This window comes from Anopheles merus, unplaced genomic scaffold, assembly GCF_017562075.2.
Source record: "Anopheles merus strain MAF unplaced genomic scaffold, AmerM5.1 LNR4000183, whole genome shotgun sequence".
In the NCBI taxonomy this organism is placed as follows: Eukaryota; Metazoa; Arthropoda; class Insecta; order Diptera; family Culicidae; genus Anopheles; species Anopheles merus.
This window is the reverse complement of record NW_024427763.1, coordinates 18,177-43,510: the sequence shown is the minus strand read 5'-3', so window position 1 is coordinate 43,510 and position 25,334 is coordinate 18,177. Positions and strand designations below refer to the sequence as shown.

The following is a 25,334-nucleotide window of genomic DNA, read 5'->3' as shown; positions in this document are numbered from 1 at the left end:
AGCGAAATGTTCTCTGTTTATTCACCTAAAAAGGCATCCTCGGGTATGCAAACAGGCAGGCATACACAACTTTGAACAGAACAACAATCTCTCCTAGAGCCATTTTGCTGGGAAGAATTCTCCACAAAGAGCCTATGCAACTTGCATTATTTGCGGTACCGGTCAATGTGTGCGGTGTGAGAGCGTTTGCGGTTATGACTTCAGGATGTTTGACTTTCTGGCTTTATTTTTTTGTTTCTGTTCCTCTGTTTGGCTTTCTGTGCGCCAAAAGCAATCAAGAGTTGCGTTTCGTATTGCGTTTCAGCATTGATTGGCTCGGGTTTTTTCCCGAAAAGGTTTCTCACGAAAAAAGCGTGGTGAAAATTGATAATCTTTGTATAGGCGCCCGGGTCGGGCTTTCTAGTGCTTTGAAGCAACGGCTGATGCTCTAATGTTATTATCACCATTAGAAGCTTCCTGCGCAACGCTTTGTTTGCCAAAGTTGCATTTCCGGTACAGTCCTTGCGTCTCATAGCCTTTTTTAATGATTCCAAACACCCGTCCTAATCAACAAACGGGCGCACCTGTCCGGGCATGATCTAAGTGGGCCGGAAACTTGATGCCTAAACTGCTTCTTTGTTACTCTCGCAGGCGATTGAAATCAGCAAACGCAAGCAGACGTTTGCACGTATCTGCTGCTGCCTTCATGATGACACGCAAGATGACAACGATTCCGAGGCAGTCACAAATAAATGTCATACAGCTCGGCCCCGACGTTCGCCACGGGCAGTCGGTGTGCCCACCCGGGATATTCGATACGACCTCCGGCTATAGCTGTGGACTTACCTTGTCTCGACGTACCTGTGCGGCAAATGGCAAGCGTGTTGACAGCGGGTGTGTGTGTATGTGTGCACCGTGCGATGTCAAAACAACCGTGTGCCTTTGCCCCGGGATGTGGAAATTCGATCCGGACCCTTTTTGGGAACGTAATTGAACCAAGACCACCTTGGCCGGGGAAAAACCATAATGATCAGGTTGCTGGGCAAATACACGGGCTTCGGCTTAGTTTTTTTGCAAGTAATAAAATTAAACCGAACGTCTGACAGGCGCTAAATACACTCTCTCACGAACAACCCAGCGGATGCTAATGGCAAATGAAGAACACACTTCCAAAGCGGAACGAGGTTTTTGTGTGCGCACTGTGAAAAAAGAAGGAACTATAACCTAAATAAACTTTCACATACAATTCCATTAGTGTCGTGATTAGCGCCGGAAGAAGCTATCAATGTTAGCAGTGTTCTGTGCCGACTAGAAACTAGTTGGTGCGTCCCATACTCGAGAACGGAACCAGCGCACCGAGACAATGATACCCCAAATTGGCGAACGGTAATGAAAGTTTAATTCCAGCTGCATTGGAACGCATGTGCGAGCAACAATAATAGAAAAAACCATCGTTTTAACGGTACACACCTACCCCTCGCGCGTTGTTATGCTGATCAGGTGACCACCGATCGACCGAAAACGGCCCGATTGAACGGTCCGAGTGGCCAACACGGTAGCTGCACTGGCTGTCACTAGCATGACACCGTTTTATGATTAATATGCAGTTATTTATCACTGTGCCCCGGACCCGAACTCACGGCACGCAAACCACGGTGGGCTGCAAACCACGCGCTGATGAGCGACACAAAATCGATCGATCGATCGAACTGGTTTGGACAGGTTGATTTTATTGCGGGATGGAGAGTTTGGGCACTGGTTGGGCGATCTTTGGCCCGCATCTTTTGTGTGTGCAGGGAAGGTTTGAAAGTGATCGGGAGGTTGGTATGTATTAATTTCGGAAGGTTTTTGGGGAGTGAACACGCTGAGTGGGTTTTATTGGATCAATTGAGCCTTCAGGGTATTGTTGGGCGTGTAAATATCAGGATCTTTGTCATTACGACACCTTGAGATCGAGCCATCAATTGAGATTTTAAGTTTTGACTCCATGGAACCGTTGGAATTTAATTAGAGATGAGAACTCTAATATCTTTAGGACTAAAAGACGTCGCTGTTTAAAGTGTTCATAGTTCTACGATATTTTCTGGAATTTGATTGGAGGATTTTAGATTGAGACACTAAGTTTGACTCCATGAAACAGTTGGAATGTGATTGAAGGTGTGAACCCTCTCAGCTCTTCAAGATCTTGTTGATATGCAAAGTGGTCGTGTTGTTACGAAATATTCAGGAATTTTATTTGAGATGCCAGAACTCCACTGCTCTCAGTTCCTTTGGAATTCTTCAACATTGCAAAGTGTTTGCATTGTTGCACACGATCGTTTACGTGGGCCCATTAATCATAGCACCCCGGCTAAAGGTTGCAAGGTGTCAATTCGTGCAGCATAAAAACCAGTACTAACGAGGGAACAAATTCATAACGCCACAGTTGCCATCCCTCATCCCCCAAAAGCCACGGGGGGTGCAAAACAAACTTAAAAGAGCGGTTTATGATCGGAACCCAGACGCTTTACCGCAGCTACGCCTGAAGTAAAGTGATACGGGAGAAAGCATTTCGGTTGTCCAGGAGCACTGAAGGTAGGGAAGGTGAGGGAGTACAGACCCTCGAACAAGATCACGGCCCATTTGGCAGCCCCCAAGTGGCAGGTAACAGCATTAAAGCCAATCAATTACCAGCTCCTTCCACTCTCGGTGGACGAGGATGCAACCGAAACGATCGGTCAGTCAGATCGAGATCGGGTCCGACAACTGCGAGGTGTGAATTATAAATCGAGCCCGAACCGATCATTGCGCTGCCGACGAACGGGTTTTCCGTGCGGCTCGTGGCACAGCATGAACAGAGCGTGCATGAAAGCTTCGAGCCCCCCTCTCATCCGCTTGCATGCTGTGAATTTTATATACAAAAACGATGTGAAGCGAAGAAGTAAAACAAAACAACAGCTCCAAAACACTCCCGAAATAACGTCACGGAAGCTTGCTGTTTTTATTTTTTTCACTGTTGGGGTGTCGGCTGCATGGGAGTTGGCGGTGGTGGAGAGGAAATAATGTATATCTGGAGCAATGGATCACCTTACACGTGAGTTCACGTCACGCTTTGCAGTCAAAGTCGATTGACTCGGTTTGATGGAGAGATAAATGTACGAACAGGACAGAAGGGAACGGAAACAAACATGTATGTGTGTAAAGTCATATGAGGAATACGATCGTGGCAGAGAGAAAGAGAGCGTTTGCGAGTGGAGGTAATGATGAAAAATGACGGACAGCAAGTCAAGGGTCACCGGCAACAAGGCTTACGAGACCGGCTTAAGTCGGTTGCCGGCTGTTAAGCGGTGAGCGAACGGTCGGGCACTCACTCTCTTTAGGGCTCCGCGGCTCTTGTGGGCTCCGCGAGAGAGCGTCCAGCATCCAGCAAGAGAGCATTTTGTTGATCTTGTGGTCTTGTTGAGTAAAAAAAAGTTCGAATTTCGCTTGTTTTAAGATAACTTTTATTTAAAATATTTACTTTTAGATCCGAAATCAGAAAATGTACTCAATAGAATTTCGGACAAACTTACACTCAATTTTGAATTGACAACAACCTGTTGCTGAACATCTCACAAAAACAACAGCGAGATGCTGTTCTCTTTTTGCTCTGGATTTTTGTTTCTGAAACTCTCACACGTTGAGCACTGGTTGGATCGATAACGAGAGAATTTTTTCTCCATTCTTCTCCACATATCCGATGCAGGGTTAGAGTGCCTATGCCAACGATTTTACTGGAGTTCCTATACTCAAGCGTATATGTCTCGTAATATATCTAGTATAGCTTCGACATCGGTTGTCATTTGGTCGAATATTTAAAAATTGAAAGAAAATTTTTATAGAAATATTTAAATAAATTGCTAAGTTAAGGTGGCAACATCAAAGCAGTAGTTGCGAATTAAATATTAATAAAAAAGAATATTGCTCTTGTTCGGGCATTGTTTAGATATTGCTGGCATACACAAAGGAACTCAAAATCATTAACCTAAATTTAAAAAGAAAATGTATAAAAATATTGCTTTTCATCAATTCGTTCAATCCTTAATGATTCAAATATTCAAAAATAATTAAAAAATAAAATAAATCATTCATAACTAAAATCGAGTGAAAAAACTTAGGGTACAGTTCAATAATCTGAATATGAACGCCAAATGAAAATATTCAAGATGTATATAACTTGATGGATTTGAAATGCACCAATCCCTTTTCAATTAATGTTTTCTCCTTCTTTACTCAAAAAAGTTACCTCTCTCATTATCCACGTTTTCGTCAGGTAGTGAAACCCTGCCTAGAGATCCAACCGATACCATACCACGGGTCCAGCTGACAGTGCAGTCAGTTCTCATTGAACCGCGCTACTCGAAAGGTGGACGCAGATCGCATTCGGGTTCGCGACTAACTTTACGCGACCATTCCGTTGTCATTGTTTTGTAATCGCGGGCGGACGCTCGTCGAACCGGCTTGCCGCTGTGACTGTAAGTGATCGGGGTGTGTGGAAGTGATCTTATCGAAAGGCAAGGCACACGTGCACCCCTGCGCACGTTAATATCATAGATTTCGGTGTCATATGTCTGGGAGTGACGGGCGAGCGAGATCATTGTGACAAGTGTGAACCAGAATAGTATCTTCCGGCCCGTCAAGCGAGGGGGAAAACCCACCCACGTGATTCTATTGTCTTTTGTGTGATCAAGTTGCGTCACGTGGAAAATCGATCGCGCTTGCTGTGTGTGTGTAGAATTTGTTGAAGGGGAATTGTGTTTGGAAGCCATACAAGGTAGAGCCAGAGCCCTGCAAACCGTTGTAAGGGCAAATGTGATCTTAATTATGACGGTGCACGTTCACACGTTCTGTTGTGCTAGAGGCTGAGAGTTCGGTGCGCTTAGGGCCAATTGCGTTCTACCGTGTCACTTTGTGTCGAAGATTTTTTCTTGCTACAAGTGTCTAAAGTGCGTTGCTGCGTCAGAGCTTTACGAGCTCGTAATAGCCGCTAAGTGTGTCGTCAAAATTATCGCCCAAGTGAAGAGTTGTTGCGTTTTTCGTTTGCCTCAAGGCTAAAGAAGCGAGAGAGCAGTAAAAAAAAGAAAAACTCTCGTAAAAAGATCTTGTTAACATCGGCATCTCCTAGAGGGAAAAACGATTCTCAAATCATAGATCAGCTGATTTATGACACGTTCCACTGATCGCTGACCACGCCACCCGAAACGGTACCTCCACGGAAGGAGCCATACAAAAAAGCGAAAGATTTATCACCCAACCCCTCCTGTTCCGCTACTATCCGCCCGAGCTCTCCACTTTTCCTTTCCCCTATTGGTTTTCCCAATTTCTTGCGGCGTGAAAACAAGTCTTCATCTCGGAAACGGAGCGGGTGGAAGCTGCGGCGTATGTATCGGCCGCTGCTCCAACGGGAACCTAACCCAAGGTCCATAAATCTCCCCCAGGACAGAGTGATCTTGTGCGCCTATGTGCTGTGACGCTATATGCTGCCTCTTGCTGGTGTATTTTTACCCAAACCTCTCCCAGCCAAATAGTACAGCTGCACCAGGAAGACGACCTGCTGCTGCTGCTGCTGCTGGCGGGCAGCGGGATGGCAGTTGATCGATGTCGCTGTCGATTGCTGGGGGTTTTCTTTTCCAATCGCTTTCCGCCTATCTAATTGCCATTGCACGTTCCGCGGCGACAAGTTCTTCGACCGGAGTTTGCAAAGAGTTCGTTCGTTCACGCAATGCAGCTTTCGGGAAGTTGTTGGTACAAAGCATTCGCTAAACACAAAACAGCCACGCAAAACAAACCGCTAACAACGATGTCATTTCGTAATCAGAACTCACGGTTATGCAAATCTTGATGGAGATTTATGGCTTTAGCTGGTTTAGAGGGTTTTTTTTGCTATTACGGGTCACAATCAGTACTAATGAGCTCGTGTGCTGTTAGGTTGTATTTTTTGTTTAAATTTTTTTGGAGAAAAACTATTATTGCTTACCTCCTTGTTTTAGAATAGCTAACCTCCATCCTTCTTTTTGTATTCGATTTGATTTCAATATTTTTTTGCAGCTATGCCTTTTGGATTTGGGGACGCATTAGCAAGAAATGCGTGCTCTGTGTTTATAATGTATTGGCTGGGATTTTGGCGACAATTTTAAATTCCAAATCTCTGTTTTTTTTGAGAGAAATATGAGTATGATTGATTCCTCTAAGGATTGAATGCACAAAAAACACCCCAAAAAATGGCTAGCTCTTATGAAAGGCTTTGGGTACGTGTGTGATTTATGTTCAGCTCGATCGGTTTGGAATATTAATTAGCGAGCCACGGTAATTTTGGATGGAAGATTTTTGGCACAGATTAACACACGGTAGGAACAGGCTAGAGAGGTATCACACGTTAAAGTTTGATGTTTTCATTCCTATTGGAGCAACGTGTTGGAATAACTGCTAGGAATGTGGAGAAGATTTGCTCTTCATGATTTATGTAGAGATGCTTCCCTTTTCGACATAGACTTTTGATGAAACGTTCTTGTGTTAAGTACAACGTTAAGACGTTGTAGAATTGAGTCATTCAAATGATCTTAGAGTACAGACATTTGAAATTTCCTTTTGGTGACCCTCTTTAATGACACTTTCAGCTATAAACTCACATCGCTTGCAAAGGATTTCACGTTTTCAATATCTTTCAACATAGGATCGCACCGTCAGGGTCGTGCGATCATAAAAACTATACTTAAAATTGGCAGTTGCATCAACTTAATGCATCCCTCCTTTTCGCTCTGGATCCATTTGCTGGACGGAAGTGCGCGCGCGGCCTGACCCGATTACTTGATTGTTCGCGCATTAAACTTGAAAAACTTGATCGGCTTTTATGACACCGGGCCGAATGTGCGAATGATTAGAATTCCATCCACAAACGCACAACGTTCACAATCAGCTGCCGGCCGGTTATTTCCAGGCTTTTCTTTAGTGTGCGCCGAACTTGTCGCGAGTGGTTGAGATCGTAAAAAAGCAAGCATAAGCTTGTAGTCTTGTTTTACCGCTTCTTTGCTACATTCTCACGGTAAATGCGGCCGCGAGTGCAAAAATAAGGTTTTTTCCGTCTACTGATGTGTCTGAAAAGGTCTACTCAGACACGCACACACAGCGACACAGACGGGTCATAAAATAATCTGCACAAACTGCAACCGGTGGTAATCTGTGCCCGAGAGCGCTTTTGGTTTTTAGGTTTGTTGGAGCAATTTCTCGCGTCAATGAAAACCCTTTCCATCCCCGCACACACACTTATACATACATTCAAGTATTACGGCAACGTTTTACAAGCGCCAGTGCATGAAGCAGTATGCAAAAAAGGGCAATAAGTGGGTCCATTTAATGGCCAAGGTCACTGTGACGTCCGAAAGCCCAACTCCACGCGCCGGAGATGCTTGCAGCAGACACGACCCGGTTTTGTTGAAACGCTGTTTGCATTATGCTGTTGTCTTTGCCCGCCTCAGAAGATGCAACCAGCAAGGACACGGGAAACTAAGAAGAAGGAAAAGAAGTAGAACCCGTCCAAAGATCCATCACGAGGCACTCATCTGGTCTGGCACAGGGTTTCGGTTTTGGAGCTGTTGGCAGAAATTGACAAATCTTCTGCCAACGTCTGCCGCTGACGATCGAGCCCGACAGCGAGCGAGTGCATCGGAGGTTGCCCGAGTTGCATGGTATTGCTTTTGTCCGCCTCAACCGCAACAGCAAACACCCGCAAAAGGCCGAGGAGTGATTTATGGCCTTGCAGTTAATTGTTTGTTGTTTGTGCCTTTTCGCGCATGTTCAGCGTTGCGCTGATGTGCCTCGTTCGGGTATTCCCCCGAAAAAAGCACAAATCGCGTGATCAACCGCTCGTTGTCCGCGCCACATCGGAACGTCACGGCGAACCAAAAAAATAAGAGTGTTAAATGAAGATTTGTTTATTTGGCTTAATCAGTTCAGTGATCTTGGCGCGCTCGGTAAAGCATTTGCCAATCTGTCCTGTCGGCCTGTTGATCTCCAGCTTGTTTTGTAAACGTTAGCAGAAGTTCCAATAAACCTACGGAGTGTTAAACTCGGATTGGTGTAGGATGTAAGTGCGAGTGCAACAGTGTCTGGTACAACAAGGTTCAATAAAGCCATCATATCTCATTCCATTTCGTGTGTGGTTGTGTGCAGCTAGTGAGAGCGCTTAATGCTTCGCGTCATCTTCGCGGAGGTCAACTGTGCAGTAATTAAAAGCCAGCCTTTCCAATAACGCAAAGTGCTTGAAATTGATCATCAGTGAAATCTTCCATTCACGATCGCACATCGCGTGTTTCAATTAAGACGAAGTGGTGTTTGCGCTCGGAGAAGGAGAAGAAATTGTTACACAATTGCTGTCCCATCGTGTTCGTAATTAGTGTGACTAAACACGGCTCCACTCCAAGACTACACGGGCCAACTGGGACATCGACGCAGCAAACGGTTGGAGCTTAGAAGAGTGTAAGTAAACAATTGAATGCTCTGCCGGTTGGACAGCATCATCCAACTTTATACAAAGCCAATTCCTGGGCTAGGGATTTGTAGCTTCAATTTCTTACCTCCCCGAATTCATTGCGCGGTGTCGGATGCGGAACTATTCGCCTTTGTGGACTTAGCCTTTCGTCTCGCACACCTTTGTTCGCGTCACGTCGGAGACACGGACACAATGTCCGTGTGCCGTATGCACCGCAGGTCACGCAAGTCACAGCATGAGATAGTTTACGAGCAACCAGCGCCAGTGTTGCAGCAGCAACCGTACCCAAACTCAACTACCTTTCCGTCCATTATTGTTTGACTTACTCCGGCAGGTCGTGATCTCTTGGTGCCTGCTGTTGGTCGTCTGGTGGCTTTCACCCGCCCAGTCACTGGCTCGGTGCCTTTTGGCTGCACCGAAATGATGCAGAAATAATCGCTAATGGTTTGGCCGCCCGCAAGCCACCCGCAGGAGATCGGATCGTACAGGCGAGAGTGATCTAAATTGACGCTTCATGAAGCGTGTCGGATTTCAATTCAGTCGCGCATCTTGCTGTGGCGGCTATTAGAAGTCTCCAGCTGCTTCCGAAAGCAAATAATGATGCAGCGAAAGAGAAGTCCAATGTAACGCGGAGGTCTTCTCGGTGGTGTCGGCAGTGAAAAAAAGATTGCATAAAATATATCACTCACGATCACGGTGGTACATGAGACGGTTGTAGTGCTTGTTGTAGCCTTTTTATCGTTTGCTGTGAGTGGGATGAAACGATCGTATCTAATGCTACTTAGGCTTATGGGCACGAGATTACGATCTAATCGGGACTTGTTAATGCAGCCGATCCGTGCACGCGGTGAAGTGTTTTGTTCGGTTGACAACCGTTTCTAAAGCAATTACCGAGCGGTGTAAGGAAGCTCAATGTATCTATTTTGTTCGTTGATTTATATAGCAATAAGCAATGCCCTTTAACAAGCTCTTGTTATTGCTTTAGTGCAGAAGGTCTTGTTGGGAATTTTGAAAGATTTCAAATAACAACTAATGCAAATCCAATTCTCTTAAGTCCTTCAAACTACGATTTTAAAGCATTGAAATTGAAATAATGCATGTTGAACACAACTTGTATTAAATGATTGCCAATCTCCTTGATATGCTATTACCCCGAACAATACAAAATTAATCTAACATAATGATACTAATTTATTTGCGATCCCCTATCGAACATCTACGATCAAAAGTAGGACTTACTGTGGACGACGAATCACGTGCCGAACGTGAGCATATCCATTCAGCGAACGGTATTCGGGAGTTTTCTTTTTGTTTGGACCTCGCCACGACATTGATTGCGTTTCGTGTAATGTCTGTGCCGGTTCCGGGACAGATATTGTAGCCTCTTCCCGTACCATTCAGCTACGTAATGAGCCAATGAATGGGGACTTAAATTATTGCTTATAAGTTTTTAGCAAACCCTCCTCCTGCCCGGCGAATATTATTTCAATTACACCTCCGTTACCGGCCACGTATGGCACACTCCTGGTACACACTATTGTTTCCTCCGCCCTGCCAAATATGGCGAATGGCATTTTCGGTGGACCTGTTGGTGTCTGACCGGTGACAAACTTACCACCAAGTCGCGTTGAACCATTTGTCTTGGGTACGGCAAACGTTTTTTTTTTTTTTTTTGTAAGGGCCTCTTGCATGTCCAACAAAACGGGCGCAAACAGAAGAAAAGGAGAATCGTTCAACATTCCGCAATCACACACAACACCACACGACAACACATTGTTGCTACGGGTCGCGTGTACACACCGCGCGTTGCGTCCAAGCAAGCGATGATCGTGGTCGTTTATCCTGCGTTTGTTTCGCTGCGTACCAAAAATACCGTGCCAAATAAAGCACCCAAAGGTTCAGGTGTGAAGATGGGCAGTAAGAAAGCAGACAGTAAATTTGCTGTTGCCTCTTTTGTCCTTTTTGGGGAAGAAAAACGTTTTACAATCTTTTTTTTATTATCATAAGAAGAGGTGCGACAACCATCCGGGTCATACTAATGAGCGTGGCAGGGTGGCATGGTTTAGGTTGTTCCAAGAATGTGTGACATCCTCCACCCCAAACCGATACGCTATCGATCGAACACGGAGCAATTTATTTTTATTAACCCCAAAGTCTCTAAGCTGCTTCCACTGCTAAGCTCGCACTGATCGCGACCACCCGTTCGTGTTGGTCGCAAACGCAGCGGCCGCAGTTTCTTTCGCTCAAGTCGTTCTATTGGTCATCGAAAAGCAATTTCCGTTCGAAACGGATCTCGATCTCACACGCCCAACAACGCCCGGGCTTTATTTATACACAAACACACGTTTTTGTTTTCTTCTTCTGTTCATTCTTTATACGCCAACATATGTTTATGCGTCCCTGCGATCACTCGTCTCGAGACGCGCTCGTTTAAAATGTTAATGATAATAGTATTGACTTCTTGGCACAAGCGGCTGGCCCCCGCACAGCGTCCCAACCCTCAATGACAGTGTTGCGTGAGAATTCTGTCTTTGCCTCGTACACAGCAGCAGCAGTGGACCCACGGGCTACGACCCACCCACGAGGAGTTTAATGTAGGCAAATAAATTCCATCGCAAGCCTTCGTTACTCATCTATAGTGGTTGTAGTGGAGGGAGCTTGGCGAGACGGTTGGATGAAAAAATAAGCCCAATAGGTAATGGCATTATTAAACGGCAATCGAATATTGTTCAACATCATTAAAAAGACATAAGTTACCCCTATTCGTTGCGCTGTCGGCCCAAGGGAAGATGCACTTGGATCGTCGTGGATGAAGTGAGATCTTTTTCTTTTCTGGTTCAATTCCAGCCCAGGTGACGTTTTCGAAAGGAAAAAAGGCAATCAAGATATAAACTGGATTTTAAAAACAGATTAATGTTACGCGTATTATATAATTTTAGGCTTATTGAGTTGCATATTGCATAATTTTAGGTGAGTGTGTCTAAACAAAAAGTAATGATGAAAACTCTTAGAATAACCTCAATATTAGGGTCTTTCTACTAAGTAATAAGGCACGTTGCTTGGGAATTTCCTATCCACCAGATTCTGTCCTTGTTGTTTGGCTGAATAGTGACTTTTTATAGATTCCCACTTCTTTCTACACCATTCAAACCCCCGTTTTGCACCGTTTTTAATGGTCGAATTAAACAAGGGACTATCCCAAGAGCTGAAACCTCTTCCCGCGGATGAATCATAACCAGCCTCAGCGAGCGAGCAAGCGTCCTACGATCGCGAGACCAAATGTTTTGTTTCGAACCCCGCTCGAACAATGTTGTAGACCGTCCGCTGTAGACCCATCATGCTGCTGAGTGTGCTTGTTATGTTTATCGAAAAAAAGAAAAGCAAAGCCCTTCCATAGCATATCCAGCATATCCATAGCGACCTCTCGAACTCTCTCGGCTATCTCACCTCGTTCGCTTTCCACGGATTACAGCTCATCTCGTGGGGGGGTTTATTATCATCTCGCTCTGGCTTGCCGTTGCATTCAACATGCTTCCCTATGCACTCACACGGGGAACTGTTGCTTGTTTAGGATCTGTTTGGTATAAAGAGTGAAATAAAAAAAAAACATAAACACACGCTGACGTCTTGGATAAAATGCATCTTCCAATTCTTTCCAGCGTTTGCTTCGGTGTGTTCTTTACCGGCCCTTTATCGACAGTGTCATAGAGAAGAGAAATAATAGGCAATAACTTATTGTAAATTCACCTTTCGTGAGACGCGGGAAACCGTTTCGGCCGGCAATTTCGAAACCAACGCCCGGTGGCCTAGCTGTGGCGGGAGTTCTTTCGTTCTTCACCATTCCTTGACCTCCAGCCGATTCGAAGTTTTGTCTGTCGGCACGGCGGGTAGAAGAATGAATAGAATGCAGAAACAGTGCGCGAGCGGTTTGATTTGTCTATTGCTATTCTGCCGCCTCACTACGGGCTGCCGCTTCTAGCCTTCTTTTGCAAATTTTGGGTTGGTTGGTGGAGTGTCCAGGCATTGGTGTGCCCCCGGGGGTAAAGGGAAATATTTATTCACCGTTTGCAAATCAACATTCGCGAAATTTTTGCCGCCTTGTTGCGGTCGTGATCCTGGCGTACTTTGCATGTGCCCGCTGCTTATGATGCACACACGGTACGGACATAAATTTATACTGCATCTTCTAGTGTGTGTGTGTGTTTCGGCTGAGCTTTTCGAGCTTTTCGTGCTACCTCGGTGGAGTTTGTGCATAGCGCAACAGAGAGATTATTATTCTGGAACGACATTGTTCGGGCGCGACGGTAGTAAAATATATTTCCGGACCGCTGTCGATACTATTGAAATCGTGATAGCGGTGTCAGTGGATTGGATGCTCAGCATTGGATGGCGTTGGAGTGTGTTTGCAGCATATTTGTAAGGCTCGGTGAAGTCACGAGGTTTTGTAGATATATTTAAATAAGAATCTTAGCCATATTTAGTGAAGATTGAAATATCAACAGAAACTCTTTCTAGTAAACTGCCTGTATTATATGTTCGTTGTTTAAAATGGTCCAAGTTTACAAATTTTGATGTCATCAGTTAATTTTTTTTTGTTGGGGATTTCAGTATTATTTTAAAATGTTTTGTAATTTTCAACTAATAAATTGTGATATTAATAGAATCCCTCTTTTGATATTAGCTTTTAGTATGTACTAATCGTTTCAAATCAAGAATTTGTTATTATGTGATTTCATCTGACTCACTCTCATGCCCATGGCTTTTATTCTGTGTTGATGGTTTGTAATTTACTATCAATATCATTCCAAGCTTTGCAATATTTATTTCAAATGTTGTGATATGAACTGATGCACTCTCTCCATGACCACGCCAAAGGATAGCTCAAACTCCTTTCATACACCACTCAAAACTAACAATTCATACACACACACACACACACTCACATATCATCCGCTATCTCACCCCGGGCTGTCATAACCTTAAACAAAACCCACATCGCATCAACAAATGTAACGACCTTTTTTTCTTTTCTTTGCCATATAATGTTTTATATCGTCCTTCACCGCACCGCGGTGAACCATTAATACCCGTCCGATGATGCTATTGAATGTTGAACCACCCGTTTTGCACAGCACAGCACCACAACGGACACATACATCAGCCGTGCATTTTACGCGCGCCACATCATCAACCATAAAGCACCAGAGACTCGCGTTTTAGCGGCGGCAACATCACCGCCCCATCACCACAGCAAACAAATGCTCTTATGCTCCATTCTATTAACCGAGACAAATGCAAATTTTTCATTCCACCTTCCTTGTACACAAACTCATCCACCTCCCCCCTGTTCATCTCATCTGCCTCTTCTCCCCACAATGAAGACGTTTGCTGTGCTGCGTGTGTCGGTTGGTCCCGCGAGACTCCTTTCAACGCTTGTTCTGTCGTCCGGACGGCCACGCTGGTTATCACCGTTTCACACTTTGTCAGCAATGTTTTACCACCTCCTGACGAGCTGAAGATGAATGCTGCGATGAAACGGCAAAGGAAGCAGAAGGGAAATGAAAGGATCCCGCAACAATGCACCGATATATCAGCCAGCCAATAATATATCTGGTCTGCGGAGGACTTCTTTCCGGGCGACAAGGGGAGTTTTAGAGCAATTTGGATAAAACGAGACCACCCCTAAACGTGGTCCAGGACGCGCGATCCGCCACGGTTGCTGCGTGAAACCGAGGCGAGCAAAATGGCTTTCAAAATAAGCTTTGTACGCCACCTTTCGGCGGGTCGCCGTCGATAACCGTCCTGCTGGAAACTGTAACCGCGCGATATCGCTTAGCCACCAACATGTCGACCAAAAACGTGATCCGTTTAACCGCGGTACAAACAAAAAACAGAGCCTTGTGGCAAGCGTGTAGTTTTGCGATGCAATTGCGGGACGCACGGCGGGATACCGACCGGCCAAAACCGACACACACACCCGAGTCTGGGGTCCCCGGGAGTCATTGTAAATTGGTTAAGATAAATGGTAAAAACGCGTGTTTCCCAAAAAGCGCCACTGGAGTGTGATAGGCAATTCGATACACTCCCGCGGGTGATCGGACACACGGAGAGGCGATGTGTAAGCGATGCGATAGTGTGGACCACACATAGATCCAAGCGCGGTGTGGTTTCCGTATTAGGGGTGGGTACAGCATCCGCTTGTTGTGCTAATGCAATTTGTGATCGAACAGGCTCTATCGGGCATTCTCGACATCAGTGTGCACACACACACACACACACAACGGGCGGCATTTATGTTGTACAACCAACGTACATACAGCAAGCAAAAGAAAAAATGAGACACGGAATGAGATCGCGCTTTTGCAGCTACAATATCCGTAATCGAGCTGCGCTAAAAGACTTTCTTTGTAGTTCCTTGCCGGCGCAGAAAATTGTGGCATTTAACGTGGGTGAGAGCAGAACGACAATCAGAAAAGGGGAGAGAAAAAAAACACTGGATACAAAGTTCATTTGGATAACTTCCTGTACACAGGCGCGGGATCTTCTCTGAGGCCACAATGTAGTGCAATTGTTCCCTTATTGGTATACTTTTATCTGCCTCCATAAAGGTAACCGATTGAGAGTGAACAGAGAAAAAAAGGCAAACATGAATGAATTCTACCGCAGATCGAACTATCACGAAGCGAGTTTTTTTTTCTTACTCGCATTTCCGATAAAAGCCATTTTAAATTGAGCGTATAAATCGAAGCGAAAACTGATTCCAGTCCGGGTTGATATTCGGGCCTAAAAACTACAACTTCCCGAGTTTATATTGCCGAAAGTTGTTCCGGTAACGGGTGCTCGTAAAACGCTCGCACTTCTGTCGTGTGGGTGGTGGCAATTGATGTTGTATTTATATTTTATTCGATCGTAAATTTGATAAACTATCGCACCGCGCAGCAACCGCGTTCTGGTTGCTGGTCAATAAACGTCCTGCCAAATGAGCTTATTAACGAGCTCAGAAACAGGCCTAAACGGTCTATAATTGCTCGGTTCGTAAATCCTTTTAAATACTTTCGCTCGGCGTTGATAGTGGTGCCGGTGCTGATATGAAGAACACGTCTTCACCTGTTTGCCAGTCGGCTTATGTCATTGTGCGAAATCGTAGCTTTCGTGTGTGTGACAGTTGTACCCACGAGACTGTGATTGACAGCGGGCCGGCAGCCTTTGACAGAATGGGATTAACCGCCTACGGACAGCGGCACAGATTGGCGGGTAAAACGTGGGCCAATCAATCGATCAAAGCATTAAATCCTACAACAAAGACAAAAACATCAAACTCCCAAGCTGTGTTCTTTTGTCCTCTTTTCCGCATAGCGCTATTAAAAGATATCAATCCACCTCACCTCTTGAAGAGCAGGGAGTTGGTTCGATATCCTCGCCTGTTGAGCATCGAATTTCACCTGATAAGCTCCCCATCCGTTTGGTACCACAAATTCTTCGATCCCGAGAGTTGGGAAATTAATTATACGCAGCGAGAAGAAAGCAGCAGCATAAAAAAAACGCAGGTCGTTGTTTTGGAGTATGAAAACAAAACAAACTACTTGAGTGCCTCGAGCACAAGCGCATCATTTCGACCGTAATCGGTAATCGATGGCGACGTTAAACACGCCAATTAGCATGCATTAAATCGAGCTCTGGCAATGGGGGGGGGGGGGGAAAGACGACGACGAATATCGAGGACGCGAACATTTCTTTACCATTTTTCTTCTACCCTCTGCTACCCGTCTGCCCACTCCAAAATGGGTCGAAATCGATGGTGGAAAGTTTGCATTAATCACCGTGTATAATTTAAATGGTTATTTTTGTTTTGTGTGGCGACAACAAGGGGAAGAATGCTTGGGATATCTTGAAGAAGGTTTAATGCATGTTTTCCCTCCGTCTTAAAGCAGTTTGAAGCGTTCATTAGCTGCAGCCGGGGAGAAGTGATAAGAACGCATTTCGATAAGGTCGTAGGCTCGTTAACACTCGCTGTTTCGAATTCTTTATGAGCCTGAAATTAGCGGGCACGAGTCAGTTGGTATGGCGATATAAACAATCAAATCGATAAAAATGGAAGACGAACTCTTTTAGGATCGATGACACAGGTGAGCTGCAGTACAATAAACCTTACTGTGAAAGGAAATGATCGTTTCGGGAGCTCTATAAAAAGATGTGGTAGAGATGCTTTCCCATCGCAGAGTGGAGCTTAGATGCGGCATGGTTTATTTTTATCGCACAGCAACAAAGGAGTTTTACTACTGCACTGTTCAACGCGCATCGGTGGTTCAGTGGTAGAATGCTCGCCTGCCACGCGGGCGGCCCGGGTTCGATTCCCGGCCGATGCATTGGAGAAACCTTTTTTAAATTGAGGAGAGAAATTTGAAGCTTACAGAGGCACACAATACTGATTTAAAAATATATTTCAAAAATCAATATATAAATATTCAAAAAAATTGTTTCGAAACTACAATCTATTTACTTGCCAATTTCTCTCTAGACGTAGCAAAATAAAAAGAAGCTTTAATTACTACTATTTCCTGTGCAGCGCGCATTACTTACCCATTTTCTCGGGAACAAATTTGTTGTCCCGAAGGCGTCGTAAAATTTGTCTTTCGTCAGGTAATTTTGCCTTTCCCATTCGTGCCAGTAAAAATTACGACTGTACATAATTACCGATCTTCTGTCATTATCTCCCAGGTTGGCCCCGGTGTAGAACTGTGTCTTTCGCTCAGGACCCCCTCACATGGCAGTTAAAAAAAACACACAAAACCACGCATTCCTTCCGCGCAGCACATCAGAAATCACTACTCGGGAACGATTAAGCGGCCCCCTGTCGGCCACGGTCGGGTATGGCTTGCTGCGTATCTCGCGCGCACCCGAAAAGCGTTTTTAATTGTCGCGCCTTTGCCTCATTATCGCGGAGTGGACAGTGTGTGTGAGTGTGTCTGTTTGTGGAACAACGGTGGCGTTAAAACGCCCGCCAGTAGCATACCCGGTTACTGCGAATTATCACCCGGTTGACCTTCTTCTCCGCTAGCCTCTCTGCATGTGCGTGTGGTGAGTCGGCTTAATCCAACGGATTGCTGAGCGCGCACTTGGATGACTTCGCTTTGGTGGAGCCGGCTGGATAATTTGCGTATTTTGTTTATTTACTGCAAGGGTTGTTGTTCCTCCCGAGTTCCAAGCTTAACGGACTGCAGGAGAGCTTCATTAACATGCCGCTTGGAAGGGTAGAAAACACCCCCTCTCCAAATGGCTGATGCTGCTGCTGCTGCTGCTGCTGGAGGACGGTGGCAGAGGACTTTTCGTCACCTTGTGGTGTTCTCGCAACGCCAATATCACCGGCCGCCACCTCACCGTTGTTCGGCGACCCTTTCTCCCTTGAACGACCGGCGCCCAAAGCCAGAGCCTTCACTGTGGGGGGGGGGGGGGGGACTAGCAGAGGCATGCAAAAAAGATATTTCCTTAAAAGGGATTCGGCGCATTGAGCCGGCTCGAGAAACCAGTCCGTCACTCACACCGAGGGGCTGCGCGCGCATATAGCGCCTGCCAGCGGGAAGGACACACACTTGCGATGTGCCGTCGACGTGTGCGCAATTATAGCAACCGTGACCCATTTTCAGGATACAACAGGGCGCCCCCTCCCTTCTGCTGTTCGCAAGATGAAGTCACAAAGCATCAGAGCGGCAAAGAGAGGGAGAGAGAGTATTTGGTATGAAAAGGGCGATGGTTTTGGTTTCGGTGCAATCAGTGTGCCCATATCTACCAGAAGCTCTGTTGTTGTTGTTACTCATATACCCCTGGTAGACATAAAGAAGGAGAGAAGGTTATAGGCAACAGGGAGAAGGTGTCGCTGGACGCGGTTTTTAATTTGCCGCCCGTGTGAGGTACCGTTAAGCAACCCAACGGGACACACACACACACTCACACTTTTGATTTCTGCAAAGTCACAGAGGCATCACGAATTCCGAAATTACCCAAAAAGAGCGTAGTGGACGTGGCCGGAGCTTAAGAAATAATAAAATATTTTCTTTAAGATCGGCCCCAAAAAAGGTTATCACCAGCGAGTGAGGATGATTGTCAGCTGAATAGAGCTTTGCAGAGGAATTGGAGAATTGGGGACAGTCACAAAGCGCCGATGTCCTCACAGACCGAGGGCCGTTTCTCAATTAAAGTGCTTAATAAAGCCATACTTCATTTGGTTTGCACCGTTGCTGCAGCTTCTGCCCACATTTTTTTTTTCTTTTTTGGGAACGATCGCTTGGATCACGCTCAATCAACGTTCGTTCCATTCAATTAATGCACTTTCGCCTGGCTACCGTTTTGTTATTCGTGTGTCTTTTGACGACTTCTGGAGTGGTTTCGGGAGAGGCTCTCCGCCAGAAACGGTCGTAGGCGCGTGTACTATTGTGCTTGATCAAATCAACTCTGCACCCAACGGTGACCTCCCCTCCCCACGGGCGAAGGTCGTGTCCCTCAGGAACGGGTCATCAGTACAATTTACGTGACTGTTGTTATTGCTGCTGCTGCTGCTGCTGCTGCTCCTGCGCTGGAGCTACACAACCCAATCAAATCCAATCGAACTCCACTCCGTCCCAGCAAACAAGTTTCCGTCTAACAAACTTGTTGTACAATGTTGTTCGCCCTACCGCACTTTCGTTTCGGGTGGTCTACTTGGGATCTACAGGAGGAATGGGCCCTATCCTCATCTACGTGACTTTGTGTGACAGGGAAACGCGGGAAGGAAAACTTTAGCAAACTACCATCGGAACCAGGGCAATAGTGGCTTTTGTGAATCGTAATATATTGGCTTCCATCAAACTTGTCGTCGTCGGGTCGTACCTTTTGAGCGAGCTTTACCCCCAAACAAACTGTTTTCATTGAATAAACATCAAATTTCTTTTGCTCATTGAAGCTCGCCTTAACGCCAGCAAACAGAACGACTCGAAGCAAAACTAATATTATGCAAATTGCTTTTATTTAATTACCGCGCATAACTTTTTCCTGGCGTGTACCTTATGCTCGTTGCGCAAGAGGAGACCTTTCCGAACGCAGCTTGGATTGGGTTTCGGGCCCTGGAAAACTTTGCTTCCTGCTGCTGAACCTTCAGGACCACGAGCAAAAGTGAAGGAAAGTTGCTTTTCTTTTTGTTTCCCGCAGATCCCGCCTGGAACTTTACCTATTTCAGTTCCTCAAACGATTGGCTATAAATTATAATGTATCAAATAAGAGGAGGAAGAAAAAAAAACGAACGCGTGCTACAAAGACGCCCACTTCCTTCTCGGGACGTTGGCTCGTTAAGCCGAACCAATGAGTAGCCTTTCAATTAGCAAACGGGGTAGCCGGTGGACGGCGCCATTTGGAGACCTTTTGCACAAGGGCGGGATTTTCGTAAATGTCTGGAGAAGTGGTGATTAGCGGTACTAAACTAACAGTCCATATACCTCATACCACCACTGCTGCCTTCTAAGTGGTTAGGTAGCTATAAATTTGGGACGCTACAAAAATGTGTTTATTCGCGTTTGACGATAAAGTTGCGCCCCAAAAAAAAACCTCACTCCAAGGTTCTGCGATATTGGAGTTCCGCTAACTAGTCGCGCTAAAGTCCCAGCGTCCACGTGCCCGGTATTATTATCGGACGGTAGTAAATTTCGGTAAAGGGTACGAGGGCCCCCAAGTTAAGTATAATCATTCTGTCAACTCGCCCATCCCATCCGCTCCGCTACCAAAGGCCACGGTCATTTCTAATGGTTCTTTAATCGGGCGCGCGCGGACTCGCTGGCCCGTGATCAATGACCGGGTGACCCACATTTCCCGTGTCCCGAGCGAGACAGCTAAACCATTCAATCAACCTTTGAAGCTCACACACCTCCAACAACATTAACAAGCGATTCCGAAGGGTATGCTTACCCGATCGAAGATCGCTATCGCGAACTGATCAAGCCTCGGAGCCTGTTTCGGCGGTGATTCGGTGTGATTTCACTACCAAGTTCAAGCTGAAATCGGGTTGTCTGAGACTCTTGGTCCGATACGTATCGGACACAAGCGCACGTACAGGGGTTGGGGTTTTGTTGCCTTGGAGTTCGCACCTTGGAGGCTGTAATTCAATCCCTGCATCATTATTCGCCATAACCAAAACCGAAATGTCGCACAAAGGTTGCTCCTTAAGGGTGGGTAAATCCGTGCTGAAATATATTGTTCAACGAAGGTGAAACAGCGTTCCGGCGAAACTTGACGGCAAATGAAGCCATCAAAACCTCTCCAAAGGGTGCACCGCGCTTTGCCTTATCTGGCTGTGTTTCCTTCAGAGCTTAATTAACGTCTTCATTTGTGGGATGTTTCGGTCGAATCAGTAGGAACCCAATTATTGAACATTCGTTCAAACGATATGAATCTTTCCATTCTCGCCGCAGCAGTCGCTAACTTATATTTCCGCCAACAACCGATAACAATCTGTCTCATCGATGGGGAAGTTGGTTAAACAAAATGATTTAATCAGAACACACGCTTCCTCCCCACTGGTTCGTGCCTGTTGGTGCCTCACTAGCAACAAAGTAATCCTCAGATCTGTGTCAATTCTCGGCGATGGTGGTGCAGGTCACGTCGCCCAAGCGTGACCTCATCAAATGATGCTTTCGTGCGGAAGTTGTGTCGCACCACGATAGCGCGAGCGCTCGCACCATCCGCCAGCGAATTTGAATTAACACCCAAATGGGGCAAATGGGAAGGATGTGTCCTGGCCTAAATTCGCTTTGCCGGGGTGGAATTAATGTAGTGACGGGGAAAGTGCCTGTGAGGATTCTCCTGTCTCGGCTCAGGTTGCGTAAGAACCGTACGGATGTCCCAGAGCAGCATTACTGTTGCGTATTCGTGATGTCTATGTTGGTGTGACACCTTACATCATGAATTACCCAAATGCGTATCACCACCGAACCTTAACCTAGCTTTGGTAATTTACTTCCAACACCGCTTGGGATCGAAACCGAGAGGCTTCAACGCTTTCAGAACGTGACTTCAAGATCACTCTTTGTGCGCTGATGCCGCGCAGGTCGGTTGCTTACGGTGTTGCCGATGATATAGCCACCTCAGATCTAATTATCATCAAAAGAACCCCTCCCAGCACAAGAATGCTGATGGGCGGCTTTTACGAACGCATAACTGAGATTGATTGGCGTTCCGGTTTGTTCGCACATCGTCACGTCAAATGCTGGGGCGGGTTGGGGTTGTTGTTACCTGTGATCTTTGCTTGGCCCTTGCTGATACCCACCAAAAAGGATTCCCACGACGCAGTCCGTGTGTCCTTTAGTGGGTCTTTTTTCTTGGATTACTCGAGTGGTATAACCTGAGAGCTGCGGCATCTTTTCCCCCCTCCAAACAATCGTGAGTTGTCAATTCCAAAAAGCTCTCTCTCTATCTCTCTCTCTCTCTCTCTCTTCTCTTCTGAAACGAATGCAGAGCTCCAGCAGCGATGCAATTCCTTCCGGCATGGGCAGGAGCGATGGTGGTGTACGCATTTGTAATTCTAATTTCTGCAAACCGGACCCAACCATGCCGATATGTTCTGCAAAGGGGAGCGCTCATGAGCGCACTTAATAGTGCCAGAGTTTGGGTTGGACCTGCGGTGTGTGGTGCACATTCTGCCGGAATGTTTCATCTTATTTTGATTTCTGATGGCGTGGTGGCGGTATATGACCCGATGGTTGTAGTCGTTTGGTTCGCCGTGACTCACCATTCCATCCGCCCGATACACGCGCCCCCGGTCGTGTCGGATCGGAATCCCTTTTACATCGTGTCGGCAAAAAAAAAAAACCCGCCACCGGTTCCTGCACCGTCATCCGAACCGGTCAGTGACATCTTATATCACACGCGCCCTTGTTGGAGCATCGGTTTCGTCCATTTGTAGAAGGTCGCCTGGATGCGGCTGGGATCGCGAATGTGATAGCGCTTCTCGGAAAGTGTTTTCCCTTATTCGGGACAACTGTCTCGTTGCTCTCCCTTGAGCCGGTTTAACATTCTTGGCCGTTGTTCTTGCAGCGGGAGGCAGCGCTCTGGTTATGGTTCGTGAATGACCATCGTTCGACACGTGGTTCGTGTCCGAAAGGTCCATTTTTGGGGACCAGCAACGCTGCTGCAGTTGTCTGCCCAGAATGCCTGACGGGAGTGAGCGGTGCATCGTGGCTAGTAGGGTGAACTAAAAATAGATTCCGCTCCCCTTATAAGAGCATGATGTCTTACAAGGAAAGACTTGCCAGATCATATGTCATACGGTGCAGTGAAAGCAACATCATCCAACAACAGCCAAGAGCCTAAGATATTATGAATATTTAACTATTTGTTTTTACATCCTTTTTAATCCTGGTAAAACAGAACAAGAATTGTACAACTGCTTTGAACAGCAATATCAAACAATTGTCGCCCTACACCTTTACACAAGAAAACCCTCCCCACCAGCTTGGACTGAAAGGAATGCCAAGTACCGTACAGCACCAAAGCATCCTTATAAGGGCTTGATCGCGATCTCTCGCCACCATCAGCTTCGTGGTGTGCAAACAAAACGAGCCCGATTATGGAAAAACTGCGCCCCAAAAACATGCTCCAGTTTGCGTGATACCACCCACCCCCCACCCGACTCCTTCGCGAAAGCTTTCTTCGGGTACGGGCGAGAGCCAGCCCCCGTGTCTAGACAACTGCTGAAGTATCTCCTGCTAGCGCCCGAATCATTCAAACACGAGTCTGGCGAAACCCCAAAGCATGTTTGTTTGTTTGGTTCTCGATGGTGGTAATTTGTCACTCAAGTCGCACTCAGGAACCTTCCCTGTGCGCGGCGGGGCGATTCATTCATGAGCCAAGTGTCTAAGCGCAGTTCGCGGGAAGATTAATGGACGATCGACTCGAAGGAAGGGCCTTCGTCACTACGACGCGCGTCTGTTTAGCTTGGGAGTAAAATGGGGGGTTTCTACTACAAATAAGTGTCTATATTGCTGTCTTTTTTTCCTTCCTCATTCTTTTCTCAAGAGGATATTGCTCCCAGAAAATCAGTACCCCTGGAAGCAATGGATCGTTTTTGTCTGCTTGATTATTATTGCATACCGTGATGGGGCATGATGGATCTTTCTGCCTTTTGCCAATCAAAAAAGGAACTCGTGTTTGATGTTATTTAACAAGCGATCTGTGGCTGTTTTTTTTCACCCCTTGCGGTAGTTACCCTTCTCCAGTTGATGGAGGTGAAGAAAAAAGGGTCGGCTGGGTCGGTTTGAAATCAATCACCCCGTGATGGTTGGCTTTTGCTAATTCGTAACCATTCATCAAAGTTCGCTTTCGGGGTAAGCAATCGGTGGCATCCCCTTTTTACCTGCGTTTGTAATAAATTCATTGGATTTGTTAATCAAATTGTTTTCTTGTTGTATTCAATGAGGTTTGACCATAAACTTCGTACTTTATTACGTCAATACGCTGGCAATATGTTTGTGCATGCCAGTGCTCATTAAACTATTTGCACAAAGAAAGCTAATAAAAACCTTCTTAACGCATAGTAACGGCAATACTTCTCACTAGAAACCATTTTGGAGGAGTTTTTTTTTTCGTTTTTTGCAAATCTGTGTCACGCTATGCGTACATAAAACGAGCGCCACCACCGAACGACTCCGAAAAGTATGTGCCAAATGCCATATTGGAGGTATTGCGGGCATTTAATTTGGCGAACGGTGGCGCCCAAACACATCTCGGCGTGCGCTCGCAATTTTGCCCTGGCAGTGCTTTCGTTTTTATGAGCGCAATCATCGGCCAATGGCATACCATTTTTTTGGAGGTGATTTTCGTGGTAACCAAAACCGAAATTCCACCCAAAAATAAGGTATTTTTTTGTTGGTATAATATTGACTTTGCAGGTAGACGGAACGAACGAATGGCAAAAGGATGCCACTATGGAGAAATACCATCGATGTGGGAGCTCTTTTTTTGCATAGAATCAAGGTATACCATTACACCACACGTCCCTTTAGCCGGCTGTCCGTTGACCGGAAAAGGTGTATTTAGGAAGAGCGAAATTTGGTTCTCACCTGTCCCGGGCCGAAACGGCGTACCGTAGATTGGATTCATAAGCGTAATCGATGGAATAGTTGGTGCGGGTTTGATGGTTTGCTTCTGCGATCTTTTGCGCGGGGGATGGTTTTTTGCATTGCTGCGCTAAACGGAATGAGCACCAGACACGCCACCGATTCTGCTCGCTGGCGTATAGAAATCCATCATCCGTTTCCGATTTTTTTTGTTGCTACCTTGAAGATGCCTCTTAGATGCGGACAAACTGCCAGTAAGAGGTACACAATAATCATAGGGTTTTTGTGGATTGAAATTTTGGATTTATATCTATAGCGAAGTAACAGTACCTTCTAAGAACTTGAGCAAAGATTCTAAATGATTTGAATACATCTACATCAAAATTTATGTGTCAATCAGGCATGAGGCTTAAATGCTTATAACATATTTGGTGATGTCTGCATTTCAAATACGCGTTTAAAGCCAAAAACTGTCAACTTCTGGCTGAAGTAAAACCTAAAATTTACCATGAACCTGACCTTCAAAGGACTTTGAATAATGATATGATGCTAATCACAACTCGTTTGTGTGCTGGAATACGTTCATTGAATAATCTACTGCCCGCGTGACATTGAAGTCACTGTTCACTGTAGTTCCAAACCAACGAACCGGAACCACCTTTCGTACATTTCCAAGCCCAACACAAAACACGTCCATTCGTCCGCTAGACATTCAAATTTTGCTCCCAAAAAAAAGGCTCTCCACAAATTTCCCCATTTTCTGATAAGCCAAC

At 45.8% G+C, this 25,334-nt stretch overlaps 1 protein-coding gene and 1 non-coding gene across 2 annotated transcripts in view; both read left to right on the top strand.

The window, feature by feature from the left end:
- Positions 1 to 25,334, top strand: part of LOC121601794 (protein sickie-like) — a gene marked incomplete at its 3' end in the record, with an annotated part of 47,867 nt that overhangs the window by 20,184 nt on the left and 2,349 nt on the right. The window lies entirely within an intron of this gene.
- Positions 16,781 to 16,851, top strand: Trnag-gcc. The gene has a single exon. It is a non-coding gene; the product is annotated as a tRNA-Gly (tRNA).